Source organism: Sinohyriopsis cumingii, chromosome 8 (assembly GCF_028554795.1).
Source record: "Sinohyriopsis cumingii isolate HCF-2022 chromosome 8, ASM2855479v2, whole genome shotgun sequence".
NCBI lineage: Eukaryota > Metazoa > Mollusca > Bivalvia > Unionida > Unionidae > Sinohyriopsis > Sinohyriopsis cumingii.
This window is the reverse complement of record NC_142968.1, coordinates 119,035,777-119,056,294: the sequence shown is the minus strand read 5'-3', so window position 1 is coordinate 119,056,294 and position 20,518 is coordinate 119,035,777. Positions and strand designations below refer to the sequence as shown.

The 20,518-nt window shown below is 33.5% G+C and overlaps 1 protein-coding gene and 1 long non-coding RNA gene across 2 annotated transcripts in view; both read left to right on the top strand.

Moving 5' to 3' along the window:
* Positions 1-20,518, top strand: part of LOC149794495 (uncharacterized) — a 406,758-nt gene that overhangs the window by 71,758 nt on the left and 314,482 nt on the right. The window lies entirely within an intron of this gene.
* On the top strand, positions 5,530-7,072 carry LOC149794499 (uncharacterized). The gene is made up of 3 exons (XR_016422636.1): positions 5,530-5,621; positions 6,270-6,341; positions 6,940-7,072. It is a non-coding gene; the product is annotated as an uncharacterized LOC149794499 (long non-coding RNA).

Below are 20,518 nucleotides of genomic sequence, written 5' to 3'. Positions count from 1 at the left end.
ATGTCCTTTGTAAATATTTGTATAATTTACTGAAATGTCTTTACAAACAGTTCATCCATTTTGACTAATGTTTAAATAATCCTTGCACAGCACCAATACTAAAATTAACTGGTTCAACGATATTTCAATTATGTTTTAGATTGTTAATCATCACCGAGTACCTTGCTGTGCATTCTAGTGGTGGAAATGGGTTTTACGGTTGTATCTTAATACAGACATATGTAGTTGATCACGTGCAGATAATATATGTGACATCAGGTTTTCATTCTTTTAATTGTCCTTGCCTTTTTATTTCGATGTTTCTAGATTTGTTTTGTTTTTGTGTTTTTAGGAGGTTGTTGATTCTTCTAATTGATTCTTCTTCTGCAACATGAACAGAGCTTTTGCGTTATTTTCATGCGACACTTTTGGATATGAAGCCCGTTTTATAATCAAGATAAATTTGCATATTTTGTATTCTTAGTAAACACAATTGATTTGCTTTTCGAAACAGTGGTTCTGTGTGAAAATATGAAACATGGACGTATGCTCTGATTATTTTCACATTTTGTTTGGAATATTTGAACAATATATTCTTTCTGTCTTTATAAAAGATAGTATCTTAAAATTACTCAGTATGATACATTTTAGTACTATAAGTATTCCAAAACTTAAATGAAAGTTGAAAAATACTTAAGTATCCATATCTCACTCAATGTAGCTAAATCTCTTTAGACACAATTAAAATGTCGACAATGTGATATGGTGAAGAGAGTGTTTGCTTATATATAGCCTATTAAAGTAGAAAATAGCGTGTTTGCCTTCTATTTATTTTACCATTTGGTTATTTTAAAAGTACTTGTATACAGCTAGAATGTTTATATGCAATCTGTGCAATATTTACACCAGCGTATGAGAAATAACCAACCTTCAACTATCAAGAAGAAACTTCTATATACTCATCATATTTTAGGAGAATATATAAGTCACACTCGACCATACGTGATGTGGACACAATCATTTCGTTATGTATATGGCTGCAATAATTAGTATGCTTTCATATTTGTATCTAATATTGGTAAATACTATTTTCTAAAATGGCTATCTGTGAATTAGATTAAGGTCAATAACATCAAATGGCATCTAATACGTATTTAGAATGTATTCTTCTATGAGTCAAACAAATAGCATTAAAATTATTTTATATTAGGTGCTTTCTCCTAGTTCCCTTTGTACCTTTTCTGTGTTTTTGTGGCGGTGGCCTGAGACCGCAACGCTGGTATAGTCCTTTGAGCGTCATCCTCAAATGTGGGATGTCGCATATTCGAACCCCGGATGAGTAAATCCAAAGATTTATAAACGTGGTACTAGCAGCTGCTTTGCTTGGTATTAAGTATCAAGAAGTTAGTATTGTAACTGGTGGGCCTGATGTCAGGATAACGTGACTGGGTGTTACATGATTTTACATGTCTGCAGCATGATGACCCAATGCAAGACATCACTATAAACTGTCTTACTTCAGACATCATACCGATATGACTCTACTTGCTAAAGCTACATTGAAAAGCTTTGTTATAAATCCATAACACACACATTTAATTACTAATAAAGTATTTGAATCATAAAATCTCGAATCATCAAGTCATCTTCAGATGACATATAGCAGTGATTTAATAATGTAAGATCTTCAGCCCGTTACCAGCTAGTGAATGTGTAATGGTATATTTCTCATTTAACAAATATATAGTCTATCTTTTCATTTGGTTTGATCCTGAAAATGATTAAAAAAATTCTCTCTCTCTAATGTAAATACAATCTTTCTAGTTGAAGGCTTCTTCGTTGTCAACAACAGGATAGCTAAAAATTAATTGCCATATTTTAATATTTTAAATATTTTCCCGATAAATTAAGGAACATAACTCATTTAGTACATTGGTCAGGTTTCAAGAGAGTTTGATTGTATCATTTGTCAGGTAAAATAATAGATGCGTCAATACTTCTATTTATTTTTTATTTTTTTTTGTGCTTTTGTTACCCTTTTGCCAGAGTTATGTCTGTAGCGTATTATGAAATCTATCACTTAGCGCTGACTAATTTTCAGATTTCATTGGGGAGAATATTTCTTTAACGTATCATGCATGATATTACCGTTTAAAATATTATTTACATTTTTTCCGCCCATGTCTATTTTGAAAAGACAGCTATCACTGTCAGAAAGTGTTTATATCCATTTTTATATTTTGCACGAGTTTGCATGACAAGAGTGCCTAATACCGCTGTATTGCATACAAACCTACCAAGTTAAAAGTAATTAAATATGCTTTGTGGTTGACTTGTTTGTGTCAGACATAAATGGCTCAAAATATTTATGTTAACTATAGTGCTTCTAAACACTTAAGCTGTGTGTCATTTTCTATTGTTGCTTAAAGCATTTACATTGTCAAAGCAAACTAGATGAATATCAACGAACGTTTGAGAAATATTCTAACTAACGTATAATTATAATATAATAGTCAAGGGAATGTCTATCTATCTATCTATTTATCTGTCTATTTATATATCGATCTATCTATTTGTCTATATATATATATATATATATATATATATATATATATATATATATATATATATATTTCTATAACTTTATCTATCTATCTATATAAAACAAACTATATATCTATCTCTGTCTTTCTTTATATATATATATATATATATATATATATATATATATATATATATATATATACCAATCTGGCTACTTACAGGCATACATCAATAACTTTAAACTACAAAAAAATATATAGCTGCCACAGTATCACTCTGCATCTTCCAATCTCTATATCTATTTGTCTGTCTCTCTATCTATATGGATGCATACATACATACATACATACGCCATGAGTTTCTCTGTTTCCATGTATAGTCGTATATATGAAAGTTTGTGTTTCCGTGTATGCATGCAAGTACGTATATGGATAAAAGCATGTATGTATACATATACGTATTTATACATGTAACGTGTAATGTATATATCTTTCTTTTGCATGTGTATTGTTCTTTTTAAGGTATTTTTCTTGAAAGTGTCTTCGCATCAGTTGTGTCTCAAAGTAAGTATGAAGAATGATAAATGCTCTATGCGGGAGTAAAATGTAAGAGGATGCATTAAGACACTGCATTATTGAATTGCTATCTCTCAAAAAGCTTTTAAACAACATTCGGAATCTCAGTCACAACAATTTTATATACTTTTACAATTAGATGCCTGTTTACTAAGCTAAATCTCCCTAATAGTATAACTATCTTCATCATCAAAGATCAGAAAGGTGCAAATGAAATCATTACAAGACAGATTACAAATATTTCGGACTATTAAAACCCTTGTAAGCAAAAAGAGCTACGTGTAGTTCCTTGTAGTTATAACATATTGATTAATTAATAAAGGCGAATTATATCTGGCGTAATTACATGTATACATGGTATAGGGTGTCTGCATAACAGAGTGAGATTTTATATTTTAAATCGATTTTCCAACTTCTATGAGTTTTTATTTGCCCATGGTTTTTCAAATGGCTCGATTGAAGGATTGTAACAATATCATGACAAATATTGAGAAATTGCACATGTTGCATGTGCCTTTTCATAATGATTATTTGAAATTAAGAAGAAAAGAAGAAAGCAGCAATAGGTATTTGACATGTACATAAAAGTACAAAGTTCAAATACAAACCCATTCCAGTTATATTCATAGTTTAGGATATTAAACATACATATACTTAAAATTCTTGATTTCTCAAAAATATTATATCAGCTATCTAAAGATGAGGATATTGATCTGAAAAGCAACAATAATGACCTTGAAATTAGTTAGCTCAACGAAAGATAAAAAGATAAAGATTAATAGAGAGAGGAAGAAGAGAAAAAGAGATTATCTACTATAATACATTTGCTGTAGGTTAAAGAAATATGTTTAGCATGAATATCTTACAAATTGTTATACTTCTATAATTATTCTATTCCAAATACACCCTTTATAAATAATTCCATGAAAACACCTTTAAGTCTTCATAAGTGTACACATTATCAAACGAAACTAGGAAAATCAGGCAACTTTGAATGGACACTACACTTATAAATGCAAAATATTAGGCACAAAGTACAAATATGAACGCAAATTTGTTTTTGAAAGATTTTGTTCTGTACTGTTTTGAAAAACTAAAATATGAAAACATTTTACACGTGTTTCATATATTCATAATCCAAAAGGTTGAAAAGAGATAGAATACATACAGCCTTATAAAAAATATGAAAGGAACAGAACAGAAATCGTACTTAAATTCATTGTATGCATTAAATGACTGAATGTTTAATAACCACATAGAACTTTATAATAAATTCATCAAAAAGAGGTCTGGTATATGTACAGTAAGCATTTGTTGGAATGATATGGTATCCAATGTATCTACAGTTCGTATCGGAAATCATTGGCAAATTCTCTGGCATAGGAATAGAATCGGAAATATTTGGTTCTTTTTTCAATGCACTAATACTGTTCAGTAGGTACCTCTGCATATTGATATGGTTTTCAATGTTTTCACCTGTTTTCGATTTATCTGTAATATAAGTATTTTTGTATGTATTCTATTTCCTCGTTAGTAAATATTACCAAGTTGTATCCTGATACTTACTTCAGCTAAACAAACTATTGCATTGTTTTAGTTCATTCTACAATGATAGGTCATCTAAATATAAACTACCTGTATCAAAAATCTTTGGGGCCCCGAGTGGCCGAGTGGTCCAAAGAGTTCTTCGTTACGGATCACTGCCATCTCACCTCTGTCTGCGGCGGTTCGAGTCTAAGATTCAGCCAATGTGGGTATGTGAGAAAGCTTGCCAGTAGCTTCTAGTGGGTCGGTGATTCTTTCCGGGGTTTTCCCGGGTTCTTCCTCCACCATTAACACTGGCCGCCATGTATAGCCTATCGTGTGCTGAAAAATGGCGTTAAACCCCACAACAACAAAAAATCAAAAATCTTTCTAAAAGCACATTTTCAATGTTCAAGATTATTCATACTGTTCATAATAAATTAATTCATTTGTACGCATTAGACTGAAAATGTAATGATTTGAGGTTCAGAAACATTTGAAATGTCGAGATCGAACAATTATGACACTGTATAGTTATAAATGATACAGTAAAGAGTCCACCATGTTAAACATTGACTACATTTGAAAAAGGTTCACAAGGATGCACTGCAATAGTAAACGTACATCTGTCATCAGTTTCAATTTCACAATTTGTTTTAACAGTACTTAAGTTATAAGCTAACACCCATTTGCTAAATAATTCCGTAGAAAATATGTGTCTCCCTTTGCTCTGTTTCCATTCAAATGAAGGTCTGAAATCAAGCGATCAACCAGTTTTCTATAAGATTATTATGATACTGTAATAACAGAATACCATGCACTTTTGTGCAGTGTTTGACTATTACGGTTGTCCCTCTGGACGAAACTTTATAAACTTTATGTATGCGCTTTTTCATCTATGTATTTGCAGGTACAGCGCACCTGTTGGAATGTCGAATTTGTAGGAGCGCCTCAACACTTGAAGACTGCATACAGACCCAAGTCTGTTCACATGACGAAGTATGTATCTTACATATTACTAGTTCTAAAATAGAAAGTTTCAAATTTTAATTCTAATGAACATAGAGATGTACCATATCATTATGCTGTGTGGGTCGTCAGCTTTAACAATTGAGTTTTCTACACCGATTTTATCAAATACGAATACTATCAGCGTGATTTATACTGCACGTACTTTTTCTTTCAGTCGTCGATGTATCGCATCATTTCAGCATTTGGGCGATATAGGATTCATTTAGTTTGTAAGTTTGTTATGCAGATGAACAAAGAAAGTAACTCGCAGTCCCTCTTTCGGATCTGTGTGTTTTGAACGAAAAAGAGAGAATTTTCGAATGAACAAGACAAGAACAAAGTACAGTTCCAAAATATTTCCTACCTCACTCAAACTTTAATTTACAAGGCTAAAAAGAGGATTAACCGGGCTTCGTCTTCAACGCTGGGTTCGTCATAGCACTTTCATACATTACAATGTGCCATATATGTTTCTCCCTGGTTTTTGGATATCAAAGTCTACTAGTCATTTAGATTCGCATTATTGTTGGGAATTGTGGACATGTATACATAAAACAAAAGGCAAAAAAATAAAGAAAATATTGCAAAGACATAAACACAAAGCATATTTGAAAACCACATTATAATGTTTAACAGGAATGCTACATGGATTCAATACTCACACCACATATGCAGGTTGTTTTCAATGGCGGTTGCAGATCGACAAGGGTGAGAAATTGACATTGGCAATACTAACTCTTGGTAATTAATGGGTGTAAAAAGCAGCGATTCTTAAAATAGTGATAAGCTTGTATATTGCGTGGTGCTAAATATCCGTTACACGCTGACCTGTTTAAACTCATAGATACAGAGGGTACATACATATTTAAAACAAATACTTATTCGAACAGGTTTTAACAAATCCTTACAAAGTAACTTAGTCTTGGAAAAAAATAAAAAGAGGAAAATGGGATAAAAGACAAATTAAGAACTAAACTGAAAAGTTACTGCAATGCTGAAAAAGTACCGACAGTAAAAGAATTGTTATGTTCACCGGAGAGAGAAAGACAAATTTGTCTGGCTTTCTTGCAGAAAACAGGTGAATAAATATATTCCTTTTTGAAAGATTTTTAAAAAAATTGAAAACTTCACATCGCTTTTTTGTTTTTGGTTATAAACAGCTGTATTGACAATTCCACATTGAATATAAGGCCTTTATAAACCGTCGATAAATATAATATCCTTCTACCACGTACCAAGCATATCATGCTTACAAAAGGTCATGATTTTATGAGTTTTAAACATCCAGTTTTAGATCTTTTAAAAGGTGTGCAATGCAGGGGCGCACCACACTGGCAAGAGGGCGATAACAGCTCACATAATTTGTTCAGCTTGCTGCAATACAACGAAATCCGAAACGACAACGGAATGTAATGCTAATCTCTGCGGAATCAAGCCAATTATGTGTAAGCGTTTATTTGCATCAGTCGCTCTAAATTTGCTATTGTTTATGTTGTTAATGATATTGCTGTCTGCTTGGGAAAAAAGCTTTTAAAAGCAAAGTTGAATTTGTACATCATCTCCTGATACATTATTGTAACAAAAATAAAAAACGTTTTGCAATCGGAAGTTTAAGCAATCATATTATGGCAAACAATAAACTAAGTCAACAAAGTCAAAGTCGTTATATAAGGTAGGCTCCTAGACCAATATCAATTCGGCCTCTGTTTTGCTCCTATGAGAGTTCTACGTTGCTTTCAACTTTTAACATATTCAAATAACTATGGAGTTTAAGAAAGATAATGGTATTGATTATTAACTCATGTCTCTGAGACGGGTAAGTTTAATATATAGATAATATTGGACTTTTCCAAAATATGAAATGTTGTGATCATGTTTTACTTCAATGTAATTATGTGACATACTAAGCAGCAGAATCGCCTGAATAAAAAATATGTAGAATGGGTCACTCCACATACAACCTCATTAGAAAAGTGGAATGGCGGTTTGTTCCATCATTATTGTTGGAAACCAATTCAAACAGATATTCGGAACATTGGTCTTTAAAAGTGGTTGATACATCATGACAGAGGAAAATTTATGTAGGTCAGAAACATTAAGATGTTGTGTAAGCATTGGTCATGTGTTTGACTGAATGAGGGGCTGATTTTTAGGAATGATAGTCAATAGTATAGGTTTCAATGCCATACGAATCCTTGTATCTGTTTCGCTTCATAAATGGTGTCCTCGCTATAATGTATTTGTGCATTCATTGTATGTGTCAAATTTGCAATAAAGAAATTTAGTTTATTCATGTTATTTTACACAGTCTACTAAGCAGACAGGCTAATAAAATCGATCAAGAAGGAGACATCTTGACCTTCTAATCGACCTTCGAACATAGAGGAAAATGCAATGACGACTGACGTATGAGTTTCCAAATGAGTTTTAACTCTTTCAGAAGGACACAGGTTGGAGGAGAATCTAAAATTGGGAATTATGAAAACTATATTTAAACATGCATTTGTGTCACAATGATTTAACTCAGCCAACTTTGGTAAGTAATCGTTCCTGCGTCTAATTATAGTGAATCATCTTAACCAGTGCTATTATTGCGGGGGAGACCATGACGCAAGGCAATCAGCTGTCACTGATAATAGGAGGTGCCGAAAAATCAAATTCTGTACTGATGATGAGGTATCCTGATATATGGTAATATAAACAGATCCAAACAAACAATTAAACTTAAATAGACAGACACTTGATAGCCAGTCAACATGTTAGAGTGGTGTGATTCCTCCTCTGATTGTTTTAATTATCACTAAATTGGAAGTCAGGAAACTATATTTGTTAATTGTTATTTAAAGTAATGTGCATGTACGAGTAGATCACATAACAGTTGTATAATCTTATAGATTATATTATCATATTACTTTTGTAAGGGTTCAAGTTCCGTGTTTTATTAAAACAGATATTGCAATTCGTAGAATTACCTGCCGAAGTTTACATATAGTAGGTATTTACTTTGTAGTTTATCGTCTATAAAAATACAATAAAAAGAATATACAGTAATAAACTATGCTGATTGTTTAAGACAATATTAGTACATGTATTAGCTTAAAGCAAAGACCAAAAAGGTGGAATACATGCACCCTTTTTTTCGACTAAGTTAATAACATCAATGGAATCCAATGCGACAGAAACGAGAAAGCAATATTACTACCTCACGCGCGCAAATAAATCACCTGTCACGATCAATAACTTTCGCCGCAGTTTCCTTCGAGTTCCCAACATACAAGGAAGCCAACGTCACGTAATTGCGAACATGCCAATTAATTTCAAAGACAGTGGAGTTACTCCTTTGTTTGTATTGGCTTCATATACAGACCAACTTCATCCGCTATACATGACATTGAAGAGCGCAAATAAGAATTAAAATCAACCTTCCATAACTAGTATGATAAATAGGTCATGAAAGCCATCCTAAAAATGGAAGATATTACTAATGACGATCTAGGCAAGGTATAAGTGAACATTAAAATCTCGTTAATATTCCAACTCACCTTTATAGACATATGTGGCCTACGCGACAATGAATGAAAGCCGGACCCTAATTATTAGTGGTTCTTAGAATGGTGAACTTGTTTACTTCGGCAATATGTGTATTATTTACCTGAGAAACATTCGTGTGTACCATGACATGTTATTGACATTATGTTGAGTCAGAGGTTTTGCCCTAAAATTGGTAAAGTGTAAGCTTTAATTATCTTCTTTTTTATTGATGCATCAATATAGTAATATCCTCTAATTGATGCATATATTTAGAGTTCCATTAATAATTGTGCTTCACGCTATAATACTAGTACTTTAAAGACTTCTTTTCAATAAGAATGCATTTACAAATAACTTTCGCTTTCAATATGATTCAAATATTTCGATAAGTTTCGATACATTTGTTTTCATATACTGGTATTTTCATTATTCCTTATGGTGTTCTTTCATTCATCATTTCTTTCTGTCCGTACTAGCAATACCTTTCTTTGGATGTTATTGTTTCTAGCTTCTCTTATCCTTATTTCTCTCACATCAATTTAAGACAGTGAGTCCGTCATACCTTGTATATATCTGTGCATTGGATAAGTATAAAGGCTTTATATGTTTTCAAAGACTTAAAATAAACAAACACGCATACAAGCTAATAATATATTACCATATAAGAGTATTGATGTATATTTACCAAACACTAGTAACGCTGTTAATATATCATACCGACAAACAGTAAGAAAACAGGAGTTTAGGTATGACATCATCACATATGATACTTTTTCGTTGGGTCTATAAAACCGTCGTGAAAAGCAAGAACGAAAAACCCTAAAGTGTTTTCACAGGAAACTTTATGATACCAAAGTACTGATTTGTTGTAATCTACTAATAATCTAATGAATATAATACACACTACCTCAACATTACTCTTTCTTGTTAGGATAAAATATTATTTTTCAACGAGTTCTTTTTAACTATGCAGCATAAAATGCCCTCTGACATACATATTGAGTACAATAAAGCAATTATATGTACACTACTTTGTAAACAAACGAACAATAACAACTTCAATCCCACATTTATTAAATAATCCATTAAATATAAAGCTGATCATTGTTCAATATAACTATATTTTGATGACATACAAATCTTCTATGTACAAAAAGCACCTCACATTAATTGATCATATGAAAACGTTTGCACTCTAAGCATAACAAAGGAATAAATCCACCTTGTTCAAATGGTTGTAAGCTTTCCACGTGAGCTGATTATTTTGTTTACCAACATTACGTCTTGACTTATCTGACATTCGTGGTGGAAGTGGTCCTAAATTGTTTTTCAAAATAATTGTTTTAAGTTGGCACCGCTGTTATATGGGATATACTAAAAGTGCTCATTACAAAACACAATGAGTGTTTCCATTTAGGAATTGGGGATTCTAATCATGGCTGCAGATTATTATTACCGCTATCCCCAATATTCAGGAGTTTGTGTGTCTGAGTTATTTATATTATATGTTATTACCATACCCAAATTACATATATACAAAATACTTCGGGTTCTACAACATATGAGACTGCTCATATTGTCCTATGTAATATTGCAGGTTTGTATGACGACAACCACAAATACCGCTGGAGTCATTACGTATGAGTTTGGTTGCTATAATCTGTTGGTGAGTAAATATGATAGGGTTACATACATAGAGTGTTTGGTGTAAACAAACTGATGATTAGATGCATTAAGATATGTCATCTATTCACAGAATATATTTTTTTTCGATTTATCTATGGCATGGAAAGGCATAACGTTTCGTGCATTTATCAGATGTATGTTGTAAATACATACTGCTGACGATAATAAAATCAACTTTGTTATAACGATGTAAAATATTGCGTAAGGAATGTAAGAATTTCCAAAGACGGATGTTTTAAAGTTTATGTATTTAACAAACAACATAGGGAATAACTTTTTAAGTATGCGTTGCATTCACATTGAAAATAAATGGATCGTACTAAAATAGCTTTGTGGATCCCGGACTATAAAAAATCCAGTATGGCTTAACGGAAGTCATTCATTTAGGGAAGTGATAAAACGATGCTTTAAAGATTATCGCAGGAACAATGTAGGAGTTTTCAGCCTTTTCATCAAGATGTATGGACTAAAACTATTCAACAGCACACACAGTGCATAGTTGATATGCTCGCTATTCTGTCAAATTAATTCAGAATAATATCCGAAAGTAAATGTCTTGCATACGGTTGTGTAGTTATGTGTACTTTGTCAAAAACATAGTAGAATAAAAGTTAATAGCTAATTGAAATTGACCAAAGGAGTAGTCTAGAAAGCGTGACATACAAAACATATAAATCATGGGGTAATTTTGGACATTCCATATCATTGCGGTATACATAAATATTGTGAAATCAATTATCTGCATGCTTTTGTCACTATATTTCATCAAGAAAAAAGTATATTGTATGCACTATAGTTATCCATTTCATGATGGTGTTCATGAAGCATTACTTACATTTATTTAGATTTTTAAATAGTATGGGTAAAGTAAATTCAACTCACCACAAAGTGAAGTGTCGGTCTGTGAGTGTTTGCTACCGCGTATATTAATTCCATTATCAAGGAAGCTCCAGCAACATCTATTTGCATTGATTTTTCTGTTTTACTGAATAAGCACTATATTTGATGCATTAAAAGTGTTGATTTAAGTTGTACTTAATGAGTTAGATTTCATAACTCCCAACTGATATATCAAAAATTGTCTGCCACAGTATCTCACCCGAAACGCCCTTGGTTTGCAAAAGTAGAACGTACACTTGGTTTCTAGTTGATAATCCTTTTGATCGAGCCGCTAATTTAGTACTTTTGAAAAACAGAGTTCTTCATCCTCTGGCGAATGCTCTATCTTAGTTGCTTTCAGATGGTAAAAGGAGCACTCGTTATTTCCCATGTGACAACCTTTGTATCAATGTAAAATATAACTGCAGTCGAACTCGAACTCTAAATGTTCAGTTATGTAGTCATATAGTTTTCATCTATGTCTAATAGCAGAGTTCTTATTGTGCCATTACATTTACAATATTACAAGGGTATGAATTCATAAAATGTTCTAAACATCATTTTTAAATTTCTATTTTGATTTTCAGAATAAGTTCGTACACATTTATATATTTCTTTGCACCCATACTCAATGACAAATATATATCAATTGTGCAGTATATATATATATATATATATATATATGTGTGTGTGTGTGTGTGTGTGTGTGTGTGTGTGTGTGTGTTTGTTTGTTAATCGCTTTTCATTTCATTGTGATGACATTTATACTAACAATTATGCAGATTATGTATTTATAAACTTCTATAATATTTATAATGTATATTGATTGCAAAAAAAACGTCTGACAGATCCATTTAAATTGAAAACATGTGAAATGTTTTGTTAGTTATTCTATTTGGCTAACGCAACCGAATTCAAAAGTATTTTATACTACCTATATAATCCGAACATGTCTAAACTAAAAGCATTGAAACCTGACTTTAATAGGAAAGAAAAATAAAGTAATATAATAATTCTTGGACGCAAGGATTGCTGCGATCATATTTGCTTCCAGTTCTTTTCTCCATTTTATTAACGATTGGTAACCATATGTTATTTGAAAAACGCATTCGGTATTAATGTGAAGATGCTGGGCAGAATATGCGTTGATGTCAAGATCTTGTATGTAGTGACGGCTGCAATATGCGATAGCAGATTTATAACATGTCCACATGCATTTATATATTTTAGAAACGCATCTAAGCTGCATTAATACTTTTAGAGAAATGTCAAAAATGCAGATACATTATAACAATATCCAAATGGAAATAGATGAAGTCCAAAGACCGAACATAATGTAAGTGAATAATATGTTTATATTGTAATTTGAAGTATGAGTCTGAGTCACTGCAACATTCACCGTAAATATTAATGCAGCAATGAAATGAAAAAAATATTGCAAAAAAAAAAAAAAAACAACCAGCGGACGCGAGGTTTCTAATACAACTTAAAGCGATAACGCAAAATGTATTGCCTTACAAATGACATTAGCATAAATGATTGTGCTATAGCCTCCCAAGACTGTATGCTGAAATTCACCAAATGATATATTAACATACTCATATGCATGTACTGGTTTTTGTATTCACCTTACAGGGAGTATATTTTAATAAACGATGGTGGGGTTTTGCTGCCACTCACGTTGCCATATTTCCCTACTTTGTGGCCATGCTATCACCTTAATCGCCCGTCTGATACCCATGCTATTATTATATAAAATAACCGTCATTACTAAACATCAACAATACATATTCGATCAACTTTACCCAACACATAAAAGAAACATAAATATTGCAAAATCCCATTTAAATATAAACACCATTGAACGTTCTACTTTAATATAAATGGTTAACAATAATCACTGTCGTAAGTTCGATCAAATTTACAAAATATCTATGATATTCTAAAATATAAGCTTAAATAGTATATGCTGTCTAGACTTTCGAAGTACTATACAATTACAGATAGGACTTAATAATATTTGAAGTAAACTAATACTTGCTCCTATGACTGTACTAATCTGTGTGGAAAGTATGCACTACCTAACAAGTGTTCGGAATCAGGGTGTCGCATATAGCATATGCATCCTATGAATACCAGAAATACCCACGTGCAATACCTATGTGTAAATTATCCATCCGCATCATGAAATATTTGTATCACGATGCAAACAATCTACACAATTATGTATATATTACTCAGTTACTATTAATCAAGGAAACAATAATAAAGGCTAATCCAGGCAATTAATTGCATATAATCACATCAAATCATTACCAAATTATTTTCTTGCCATATTCCGTGATATAAATTTCATTATGGCTGAAAGGTACGTATGAAATTCAATCTAGAATGGTTCTATATTATTTACGAACGTTTCTGATATTAAACCAAAGAGACATCTCTCGAATAATATGACTGGCTCGATGTTACAAAATGTATTGCATGGTTGTGTTGACAAGCTGCATGACACGTACGGAAGCCTAAAGACTCATTGGACATAAACTAAGTAACATAAAGAAGCAGAACTAACACGTTTTGTAAAACTTAACAAATAAATGCATTATCAAAATTACAAACGAACATGTGAGAGCAGCTTGCAGTATTTTGATGTGAATCCATAATGGTTATGAAAATATTCTATGAACATCTAAAATAATGAAGGGTTATATATACATGTTAGATCAGGAAATGCATTATTCAACTAAAAATATTGACGTCATTAAAATGGCGTTGTCTAGAATTCCTTTTTGAAAAATTCACTGTAGTTCCAGTATAAAAGTATAGTGTAATGCACACTTACTATTTCCACTGAATGCTTGTATATTATTTATGGTTGTATGTTTATTCCCCTCCCCCATATAATATGTAAGTACAACATACAATTCGTCGACAAACTTTATCTTACAACAAGAACACAATAAATGAAAATGACTAAAATTGTCCAACTGCACAAATATATACACCAGCAACAGGGTGAAAATGAACTTCGCAACAACTACCTCCGTCACAAGAAAGGGATTTGCAACTTCACAGAAGGATTCATACGATGCATCTAATCAAACGGCAGTTCTGACCACCATGTCCAATTCGATTAAACCCGAAATTTGGAAACAATTAGTATTTACTAAAGTTTTTTTTTTTTATATTGTCATTAATTAAAAACACATACTAAGCATTTAATTATAGATAATACACGTGTGATCTGGTTCTTGTATTGTAGCTTTAACAGTCGTATTGCTACGATATCTGCAATGTAGCAGTTTACATTGATGTCTAGCACTAGGGCATCATGCCGCAGATATGTAGCATGGTGTCATACCCAGTCATATTATCCTGAAACAAAGCCGACGAGTCCTAACACTAACCGCTTAATCCTGAGCGCCAAGCGAGGCAGCTGTTGTAGCATATTATTAGTGTTTGGTATGACTCAGCCGGGAATCGAACCCATTATCTCCCACATCCGAGGCTGACGCTCTCTCCACTAAGCCACTTGAGCGGTCTAGATCCTACGCAATTTTACGATCTGTATTAAAGTAAATATACCCTGTGTACGTGTGAAATTTCAATGAAAGCTGATCACCACAATTTGCATTCATGAATAACAATTAGATAATGTTCTGAGTCAGGACTTAACATCAAACAAAGTGAAATTAAATATTATAATATTCTTATATAAAGATGAGAACGCAAGATAGGTTTGGTTACTATATGCTCTGAACTGTCAATTTCAGCAATGTCAATTACTTACGATACTCAGTCTCCAACACCAAGGCATCAACACTGGCGTTGATCTGCAGCATCTTATGGAAACTGGTGAAATAATAGGAAGAAAACGACAACTAGAAATATGTGAAGTCTGCTGTGGAAATGGTCTTTGCAACGATGATACCTGTGTGTCAGTAAGAAGTAAATACATATCCATGGACCGTCTTGAGGTGTAGGTGAAAACATTCTTAACTCCAGTCATTTTACTACATTGAAATTGGAAGACAGCGAAGTTTACATAAAACAATAACTCTGCAGTAAAGGAATTTTCTCTCTTATTCCTATCACCGATCATGTACGCATAGAAAAGAGTCCATACTCTATATGATCTCCTCCAAGCGGATATATCCAAATAGCAAAGAGGTATGAGATTTACAGATATATATTGGACCTCAGATCGTATCGCAAATGTAAAGTCTATATCTTTGTTTTGTCTGGATTGTGTTAATGTTTATGTGCAGAAATGTATGTATACGTCTACAAATATGTGTCTTGCAGGCAGGAACGCTAATTAGATGGATACACGCATGTAGCAGCAGGGAAGTTCTACAGACCCCCTGGCACAGACGAAATTAACCCTTCTAGACAAATAATTTCCGTAGAAGCCTCAGAATTCAAAAATAAAGCCTCCTACGCGAAATAATCTGAAAAATTCCCCCCAAATTTGCATTTTTGGACACAAAAAAAATGGCATCTTTTTTGGGGGGGTATTGTAAAATTTATTTGCCGTAATTGACCATAATTTCATTATGGGGGTTGCAATTTTATGAGTAAATCTGATCAAGACCGATTCGATACCTACTACGAGGATCATGAAGATTAATCGTGACAAATCCGTGCGGTGTCGCCTGAGCGTGACTAAAGAAATTTTTAAACTTATTTATGTCCATATCGCCATTGCACCAGGTTTGATGAATATTCCTTAGCGTGTGAGTATCAACGCCATTAAATACCGATAAAATATTACAATTATCTCTAATAACCTTCGGAATTTGCGTATATCGCTGCGTCACGTAAATCACATCGGTGTTCTTATGTCGGCCGCGCGAGAATATCCTGGCCGGATTAGTTTGCTTATCCAGCATCACATCGTCGAAAACAACAAGATTATTAGCATCACCATCTAAAATTTCTACTGATGGAGTTTCATTGATATCCGTTATAAATTCTATTGTGCCATCTTCAGTATTATCGCTAAATTCTTTTAGTACCTTATAACATCGCTGATCATCTACGGACGGCGCAACTAAATACAATTTGTCCCATTTCAACCATCTCATTATCAAATTTAGCAATAACTGAGTTTTTCCAGAACCGGATGGTCCAATAATTATCATTCTAATCGAATTTGGTAATGCATCGATGTGTTTCACTTGCTCGCGTTTCTTTGTGGCTGAAAAATCAATTACATTCATGTTATTAGAATATTATGGATTCATATTGTGTTAAGTGTCGTACTCGAACTGCCACGCTAAATCCAATCGAAGTTGTCACGCGCAACAACAGGAATGCAATCAAGGGAGAATGTGCGGTTTGTAAGACAATTAAGTTTAGATTTGTAAAAAAAAAAGTAGAACCGGAGGAGACATCGCAACCTCCTTAACAAATCTGCCTGGAGCTCCCTGGGCGAAATATCCCGGAGAGAAACATTTACCAGGATATAATTACTGCGGACCTGGTACAAGGCTAGATATAAGACTTAACGATAATAATCAACCAAATCCTGGCGAGGATCCAGTAAACGCTATCGATAACGCATGCTACTATCACGATCTTGCATATCGCAGCGGAGATTTACAACAAAGACATCTTGCTGATATTAAATTAATTCATGCAATAGACGCGATTCCTGATAAAAATTTCAAAGAGAAATTGGCAACTTGGTTGATAAAAGGAGCAATGAAAGGTAAATTAGTACTAGGTGCTGGTAATTTATAATGGAGCAAATATATTATTCGCCGCGAGGATTTTGGAAAGGAAAATCAGCAATAGCCAAACTTGCTAAGGCAGCAAAAGTAAAGCAATCTGTCGCTGAATCGTGGCTATCGAGGCAAGCAGTTTGGCAAATTTATCTTCCTCCGCCTAAGAAAATATCATATGCGAGTTTCTCTGTCAGTGTCCCTAATGAAGTCCATCAGGCTGATCTTATGTTTCTTCCTTACGATACCGTCGACGGAGTTATATACAAATATGTTCTGACGGTTGTTGATATCGCTAGCAGATACAAGGAAGCGGAACCGTTATCGAATAAAACAGCAACAGATATTGCTAAGGCGTTTAGCGAAATTTATTCACGATCTCCATTAACATGGCCGAAGCTTCTCCAGGTTGATCCAGGTCGAGAATTTCTTGGCGCGGTTACTTCACTGATGAAAAAGAATAATGTTAAAATCCGTCGCGGTATTGTAGGTGTTCATCACAATCAAGCTATCGTTGAGAGATTCAATAAAACTCTTGCAGAACGATTATTCGGATATCAGTACGCGAGAGAATTTATTCAAGATAAACGATCTCACGATTGGGTAACAAGATTACCTCACGTGATTAACGCACTAAATAACGAAGTAACACGAACAATATCAATGAAACCCGCAATTGCAATTACAAAGACAAAAATACCACTAAAGCGAGATTCTACTATTCCACCTGTGCTAGGTAGCGTTATTGTAAGGTATTTGTATAAGGAAGGAGAAGCCGAGGGTGGCAGAAAAAGAGCAACTGATCCAAACTGGAGTGTTACGACACATAAAATATCAGCTGTAACAAGATCATCAGGAAGGCCAGCGATTTATTTTCTAGATTCACTAGCGCCACAACGCGGATTTACCAAGGAGGAATTACAAATAATTCCAAATGATACTCAATTACCACCATCGTCGTTAATGTGAAATTTAATTCTACCTAACTGAGATAATTTTCTTACTCGAGACACGGCCAGATAAACTAAATTTGACCAGGAAATTCTATCATCGACAATCCAGACTTGACCATCTACTGTTAATCCTTGTGATGAATGTATCGTTGCTGCGTATCCGAGTTTCCATGGCGATCTTTCTGCGTTTATTGCATCATTGACAAGATTAATATCAACGAAAATAATATCATTCAAAACTAATATTTTTTCTTCTCCACATGGCAAAATAACATTAATATTTTGTTTCCTAGTATCAGTTGGCCTATAACACAACGGAACCTGCAACGTTGGAAATTTATCACAATGAAGTTTGAATAATATTTCCTGAATAACATCGCGAATAATTTTTCTGCTAGCAATGATCAAATGATCAGGACGCCACAAATTTAGAAAATTATCCATCGAAGTTTCGTCAATTATTTTTCTCATCACATCACATTGAAATTTATTAGGTTGCAATCGAATCATTTTTTTAAACTCGGTCAGTAAAATATCATTAGATCTATAATCAGCGTCAATTTCTTCATAATAATCTACAAAATTTCTAAGCCACCTGTGAGGAGATTCACCATCAATAGGATCAGGTTGACCGTGATCTCCGCACATTATTACAGCGGTATTTTTTTCTTCTAGCCAACCCAGGAATAATTTTAACACAACTAAATTTACCGTGCAAATTTCATCAAATATTATAATCTTGTTGATATATTTATTTCCCATTCGAGCTGAATCCCACAATCCACCGCTGTACTTGAAATAACTATGATACGTACAAGAACTAACGCCACGTTGTTTTATTTCTCGCGCTAGTCTGTGAGTTGGAGTCAACACGATCATATCAGATTTTGAAAATAAATTTATCGCTCGTGTTGTTTTACCGCTACCGCCAGGACCATTTAGGTAAACGAATTTGTTTCGTGAAATTGGATCAAACACTGATACTGCTGTTGATATTTCATCGCATTTATCTTTATGAAATTTATCGCAATCTTCTACATCCGCGTCCTCACAATAATCTAGAATATCCTCGTTTTTTATTCTCCAAGTTCCCCAGGAACCATCGGTGATTAAATTTTCCAACCTACACTGGAATTTCTTATCGATATAAAATGAATCCGTTGCAACCCTTACCGCGATATCAGAAAATTTATTTATCATTGATAGCAGATTGATACTTACATAAGCGAGCATTGATGATCTTAAATGAGTATACTGCGCGGATTCTCCATCGAGATAAGTTATCACTGTACCTAACTTCGTTCCATCAATAATAATATTTTCTCTGTTGCAAAATATTCCACGAGACACTGTATCGGCAATAATAAAATCCATCTCAGCATCATTGATAAATAACCTAGCGTGGCGATGTTTATGATCAACTGATCCTCCTTGAGTAAATTTACCAATTATTTTTCTTCCAATATCTTTCGCGTTCTCACAATCCGTGGGTAACCACACCTCGGTCTGCTTTCTATACGATATAATTGCTTCACTTACCGTCAATGATATTAACATCGACGAATCCAACATATATCTCAACAATACCGTAGGGACCCATCTTCGCTGAGATAAATGCCGACCAAACCAAATATAACAAATTTTATGCAAATTTTCAGCAAGTTCGAATGAAGTAACATGAGCGAATCCTGTCATTACAAAATCAGGTAATGGTCCGTTAATTGCAACTCTCGTCATCTCGTTGGTAGGATGACCGAATTTAGCAAAGTAATCCGCACAATCGCCATATCCGAGAAAACTTCCAGGATAGCATGCGCTCATATCAACGGAAATCATATCCTCGAAATAATATTTGGTATTCCATAATCCTCCATGGCCGTATTCGATACAACTAAGTTGAATATCATTGAGAAATTCATTTCTTGTAGGTTTCCACGAATTTCTTTCTCTAGCAGCATGAGCAGCAACAGACGAAATGGTAAAGCAATTTGTCAGTAATCGATCTGGATTTGACGAATACTTCTCCGCGATATTTTTCATCGATTCATGTAATATTTCATCTCGGTAAATATCTCCGCGTGGTAAGATAAATTGATCGTATCTTTCTTCG